This window comes from Schistocerca cancellata, chromosome 10 (genome assembly GCF_023864275.1).
Source record: "Schistocerca cancellata isolate TAMUIC-IGC-003103 chromosome 10, iqSchCanc2.1, whole genome shotgun sequence".
Lineage (NCBI taxonomy): Eukaryota > Metazoa > Arthropoda > Insecta > Orthoptera > Acrididae > Schistocerca > Schistocerca cancellata.
Genome location: NC_064635.1, coordinates 203,883,933 through 203,890,800, shown reverse-complemented (window position 1 = coordinate 203,890,800; position 6,868 = coordinate 203,883,933). Strand labels below are relative to the sequence as shown.

The 6,868-nt window shown below is 46.8% G+C and overlaps 1 non-coding gene across 1 annotated transcript; it reads right to left on the bottom strand.

The window, feature by feature from the left end:
- Positions 1 to 6,464: 6,464 nt before the first annotated feature.
- Positions 6,465 to 6,538, bottom strand: Trnat-ugu (transfer RNA threonine (anticodon UGU)). The gene has a single exon. It is a non-coding gene; the product is annotated as a tRNA-Thr (tRNA).
- Between the last annotated feature and the right edge of the window lie 330 nt (positions 6,539 to 6,868).

Below are 6,868 nucleotides of genomic sequence, written 5' to 3'. Positions count from 1 at the left end.
TCTTCCGCTCACGCCCCAACATCGTGCAGCCCGCCTCCAGTGGTGTCGCGGCAGGCGTGAATGGAGGGACGAATGGAGACGTGTCGTCTTCAGCGATGAGAGTCGCTTCTGCCTTGGTGCCAATGATGGTCGTATGCGTGTTTGGCGCCGTGCAGGTGAGCGCCACAATCAGGACTGCATACGACCGAGGCACACAGGGCCAACACCCGGCATCATGGTGTGGGGAGCGATCTCCTACACCGGCCGTACACCACTGGTGATCGTCGAGGGGACACTGAATAGTGCACGGTACATCCAAACCGTCATCGAACCCATCGTTCTACCATTCCTAGACCGGCAAGGGAACTTGCTGTTCCAACAGGACAATGCACGTCCGCATGTATCCCGTGCCACCCAACGTGCTCTAGAAGGTGTAAGTCAACTACCCTGGCCAGCACGATCTCCGGATCTGTCCCCCATTGAGCATGTTTGGGACTGGATGAAGCGTCGTCTCACGCGGTCTGCACGTCCAGCACGAACGCTGGTCCAACTGAGGCGCCAGGTGGAAATGGCATGGCAAGCCGTTCCACAGGACTACATCCAGCATCTCTACGATCGTCTCCATGGGAGAATAGCAGCCTGCATTGGTGCGAAAGGTGGATATACACTGTACTAGTGCCGACATTGTGCATGCTCTGTTGCCTGTGTCTATGTGCCTGTGGTTCTGTCAGTGTGATCATGTGATGTATCTGACCCCAGGAATGTGTCAATAAAGTTTCCCCTTCCTGGGACAATGAATTCACGGTGTTCTTATTTCAATTTCCAGGAGTGTAAATAAAACAAGAATAGCTGTTTCGTTGGTTACATGTATTCTGCAATTTCTCGAAATAGATAAAAGTTAATTGTAGAGAAAGTAATGTTTCATTTAAGGTGGAAAAAAGTCTGCTAAGAAAGTGGTAAGCTGATTAGCGGGAAATCTAGGTCCGACACAAGTTTTCTTTGTAACTAATCGATTACACAGCTGATGTCTAATCGTGGTCACAATTGTAAATACATTTCATTCATATATCCTTTCGGCCAAGATAGGTAGTCCCACATGTCTGAAGGAGAACTGCTGTGAAATCCGGAAGGCAGGAAATGAGCAACTGGCGGAAGCAAAGCTATTGCGAGCGGTTCGTGAGTCGTTCTTGGGCAGCCCAGTCGGTAGAGCACTTGTCCGCGGGAGGAAAAGGTCACGGCTTCGAATTCTGGTCTGGTACACAGTGTTTATCTGTCGAGAAGTTTCAAAATGTTAATTACGTAACGTTATTTTTCGAAGTGACAACTTTGTGACTACCTGTCGCGCCTGGTGGTCGTAACTGAAGTGCAGCTACATACGGAGGCCCAGTGTGGGCTGTAGTTATCGTATGGCAGCGAAACTTGGTAGATGTTCAAATGCGTTTAATGTAGAACCGATTTACGCTGCAAAAAATTAGTTTCAGTTTTCGCTGGCAGGTACAAATACGGCGCTGTGCACTGCTTGTATGACGGTATCAACGCTGTCGTTTGACTAACCATAAAGGTTAACAATAAAGTCAACATCACGCATTTCTCACTTGTTTGACCATGTCTGGTGACGTCCCTTTCCTAATCTATTATACATGGTGTTACAAAAACGTACGGCCAAACTTTCAGGAAACATTCCTCACACACAAAGAAAGAAAATATGTTATGTGGACATGTGTCCGGAAACGCTTACTTTCCATGTTAGAGCTCATTTTATTACTTCTCTTCAAACCACATTAATCATGGAATGGAAACACACAGCAACAGAACGTACCAGAGTGACTTCAAACACTTTGTTACAGGAAATGTTCAAAATGTCCTCCGTTAGCGAGGATACATGCATCCACCCTCCGTCGCATGGAATCCCTGATGCGCTGATGCAGCTCTGGAGAATGGCGTATTGTATCACAGCCGTCCACAATACGAGCACGAAGAGTCTCTACATTTGGTACCGGGATTGCTTAGACAAGAGCTTTCAAATGCCCCCATAAATGAAAGTCAAGAGGGTTGAGGTCAGGAGAGCGTGGAGGCCACGGAATTGGTACGCCTCTACCAATCCATCGGTCATCGAATCTGTTGTTGAGAAGCGTACGAACACTTGGACTGAAATGTGCAAGTGCTCCATCGTGCATGAACCACATGTTGTGTCGTACTTGTAACGGCACATGTTCTGGCAGCACAGGTAGAGTATCCCGTATGAAATCATGATAACTTGCTCCACTGAGCGTAGGTGGAAGAAACTAAAATGAGATCTAACATGGAAATTAAGCGTTTCCGGACACATGTCCACATAACATCTTTTCTTTATTTGCGTGTGAGGAATGTTTCCTGAAAGTATGGCCGTACGTTTTTGTAACACCCTGTATATGAAAACATTTCCATACGTCTTTCTCGCATTCACTTGGCCATGTTTTCACCTGGTGGCCAAAATTGAAACTAATTTTTTTCCCAGCGTAAATCGGTTGCCCATTAACGCATTAGCGTGTTCACCAAGTTTCGCTGCAATACGATATATACAGGCCACCCTCGATTTGCATCTTTGAGTTCGCATATTGCCAGTTTGTCATTTGGAGATACTGAGTGCAGCTGTGGATGCCAGAAAATAGATTGTCAAGTGGAGAAATCGAAACATTTCCGACGTATTATTTTGATTGAATTCATTAGAGGTGTGACAGCGGCGGGGGTAGCCAGAAACGTTTGCGCCTTGTATGGCGATAATGACTTTGTACAGGGCACGACAAGAAAATTGTTTTTTTTCGTTTCAAGGAGGATTGTTTTGAAATCAGTGAAGCTCCACCTTCAATAAGACCTTCGGAATTTGATTAAAATCGTTTAAACGCTTTTGTCCGTAATTACCCACGTCAGTGTACTCGAGAACTGTTGTCATTCCATCATGACGCGACATTAGCATGCAACTGGGAAGATTCAAAAATCGGCTGTATGGGTAACACGTGCCCTAAGGCAAAATCACCGGGTGGCTATATGTGCATCACTGTTTGCTCGTCATAAATTGGCTCTTGAACAACACCGACCGCTAGGCTCCTGCATCGTTACTGGTGACAAGAAACGGTGTCGTTATGTTAACTTAAGAACAAGAAAAGAATCGTTGAGCTCAAACAAAGAAGCAATTCTCCGTGCAAAGACCTGCGTGCATCAACAGAAGATAATGGTATGCATCTGGTGGAATAGCAACGGTCTGGTGAGCTAAGAGTTGCTCCCCCGAGGTGTAACCATCACTGCTGGCATTTATTGTCATCAACTGAGACGTCTTGCAGAGACGCAGTCCAAGGAGGTCGGCAGGAAGACTGCGTGAAATGGTGGTACTCTGTTAGACTGAAAAAAAGTATTGTACAGCAGTTGGGTTGGGAAGTCATTCCGCACACACCTTAGTTATCAGAACTCGCGCCCTCAGATTTTCACCTTTCCCGCACGCTGTCGGACAACCTTCAAGCAACTTCCTTTCAGCATGTTAATGCGCACCGAACGTGGCCCGATCAGTTCTTCGACTGAAAACCACGTGATTTCTACAGACGTGGATTCGAAAAGTTATTCCTGCATTGGCAGACTGTTGTAAGTAATGAAGGAGAATACACCGAAGAGCCAAAGAAACTGGTACACCTGCCTAATATAGTCTACGGCTCACGAGAGCGCGCAGTAGTACAGCCAACACGACGTGCAACGAACTCGACTAACGTCTGAAGTAGTGCTGGAGGGAAATGACACCAGATTCCTGCAGGGCTGTCCATAAATCCCTAAGAGTACGAGGGGGTGGAGATCTTTCCTGAACAGCACATTGCAAGGCATCCAACGTGTGTTCGATAATGTTCATGTCTGGGGAGTCTGGTGACCAGCGCAAGTGTTTAAACTCAATAGAGTGTTCTTGGAGCCACTTCGTAGCAGTTCCGGACGCGTGGAGTGTCGAATTGTTCTGCTGGAATTTCCCAAGTCCGTCGGAATGCACAAACGACATGAATCGATGCAGGTGATCAGACAAGATCCGTACGTACGTGTCGTATGTAGACGTATCAGCGATGCTGTATCAATGCGACTGCACACGCCCCACGCCGTTACAGAGCCTCCATCAGCTTGAACAGTCCCCCGCCGACACGCAGGATTCATGGATTGATAAGATTGTCTCTGTACCGGTACACGTCCATCCGCTAGATACAATTTGAAACGAGTCTCATCAGAACAACATGTTTCCAGTCGTCAAGACTCAACTTTCGGTGTTGACGGGCCCAGGCGAGGCGTAAAGCTTTGTGTCGCGCAGTGATTAAGGGTCTTCGGCTCCGGTAGCCCATAACAACGATGTTAGGTTTAGAGATGGGGGATCCGCTCCTGAACTGATTCATAGAGTTGAATCTTTCAAAGGAGTGAACAATCAGTGATTCAGAAAAAAAGAACAGTAGCTCTAAACGTCGGCGCCTCTGCTGGTCAGAGCACAGTGCACGCCACACAACACAGCCGGCGCCAGCCTCTGCCCTGCTTCTACCTTGGCTGCCTGCATTGTGCAGTGCCCCATTGGATTTTGTGTTTCACATATGCCGTGCCGTCTCTGTGCGTCCTCTGCCGCGTGCAGTGAGTGTCTGGCACAGCTTAACTTAGCATCGCACTCTGTCGGCGATCATTTCAGTCGCACATCCTGCCCTCCGGGCAGTTGATGCGAGCAACAGGACAGAGAGCCTCCTAGCGGAGAACATACGAACTACTTGCAACAACCTGCTCACAAGAGAACGGACGATTTGTCTCGGAGCGGGTGAGTGGTGGCCGTTCACCGCTCCCCCCACCCTCGGAACTCGCCCGCTCAACGGCTCACCCCACCTTTCTCGACTCTAGCCAGAGCATTGAGCAAAGCAACTCAGGTGTCACTCTGGTCTCTGCAGTCTTAGCTCACGCAGTAATACGGCTCGCGGCTCGACCTACTCGACTCAGCGCCTCTGCATCGGAGTTCGTCTCTACTGGATATTGTTCTTCGTAGTAATACCGCTATGTATTATTATGTTATGTATACATCATTTGTTTTTATATTATTTTTATTTGTTTAACCTGATCAGATTAGGTTCCTGACGACTCCTCTTACTATATGATTTTTATTATGGAGACTCGAATTTACGCTTTAATTACGAGCGAACCGATAAACGTATCGCAAAATGTGATACACCAATATTTTCCTTGTTTTATTCTGCGTAAGGCTATATGCAGCACTTAAGTCTTACAGTCAAATTTATATATTTTTTTTCTTATTCTGGTACGGATTTTGCGATTTTAGGCGTCTTCGGAAGGAAACTTTCACTTTAAATATATATGGCTTGCGATGTATTTGTACGAGGTTAATGAAATTTTAATACATTATAGCCAAATATATTGTTAATGTAAATCTCAAGTTACAACATTATCCGATCACCCAAAAAACCACGATAGTGCAAAATAAATCAATAATCAAAAACTTTGTCATATTGTGGAAATTTCAATAAACAATACAAAATTCTTACTCATTATCTGTGTTACTTCAAAATAGGATCAAATAAGATCAAAATACAGGTATAGTACTGGAATAAACCAAGTTTAAAGGGCAATGTGCCTTCCATTTATTTTCTATTGTGAATGAATGGTGAGTCATGAAAAAGAGCTAGTTCATTTCAGGGAGTGAACAGTTCTGATCCGATCTCTGAAAAGAACAGTTTTGCCCATCTCTAGTTAGGTTCACACGCTGACAATTGTTGATGGCCCATCATTGAAATCGGCAGCAATTTGCAGAAGGGTTGCACTTCTCTCTAGCTGAACGATTCTCTTCAGCCCCCCTCTTGCGGGATCTTCTCCCGACCGCAGCGACGTCGGAGATTTTATGTTCTACCGGATTCCTGGCATTCACGGTACACTCGTGAAATGGCCGTACGGGAAAAGTCCCCAAATCATTGCTGTCTCGGAAAAGCTGTGTCCCGTCGTTCTTGCGCTGCCTATTACACCATATTCCACAAACTCGCTTAAATCATGGTAATCTGCCATTGTAGCAGCAGTAACCTATGTTGCAACTGCGCCAGACACTTGCTGTGTTACATACGCGCTGCCGACCTCAGCGCCGTATTCTGCCTGTTTGCATGTCTCTGTAATTCAATACAATAGTCATGCCTATGGTTCAAATGGTTCAAATGGCTCTGAGCACTATGAGACTTAACATCTTAGGTCATCAGTCCCCTAGAACTTAGAACTACTTAAACCTAACTAACCTAAGGACATCACACACATCCATGCCCGAGGCAGGATTCGAACCTGCGACCGTAGCAGTCCCGCGGTTCCGGACTGCAGCGCCTAGAACCGCACGGCCACCGCGGCCGGCAGTCATGCCTATACCAGTTTCTTTTTCAAATGATAATTAATTGAAACCCTCAGTTGGCGACAGGTGTTGTTGATATACCTCAGTGGGGACAGCTGAAAACGTGTGCCCCGACCGGGTCTCGAACCCGGGACCTCCTGCTTACATGGCAGACGCTCTATCCATCTGAGCCACCGAGGACACAGATGAATAGGCTACCCGGCCGTTGACATTCGTTTGTGCGAATAAGCACAGGTTGCCCGAACTCTTACGGGAATCGTCACCTTAGTTGGCGCGAGTAATGAGTGGATGGGCGAATATCTGTTAGGAACATTTCGAATGTAGATTGTGGACAGTTGGGAATGTTGGTCTTACGGGAAGCGTGCAAGGGACAAGTCCCTGCAGTCGCGCTATTCATATGTGTCCTCGGTGCCTCAGATGGATAGAGCGTCTGCCATGTAAGCAGGAGAGCCCGCTTTTGAGTCCCGGTCGGGGCGCACATTTTCAGCTGTCCCCATTGAGGTATATCAA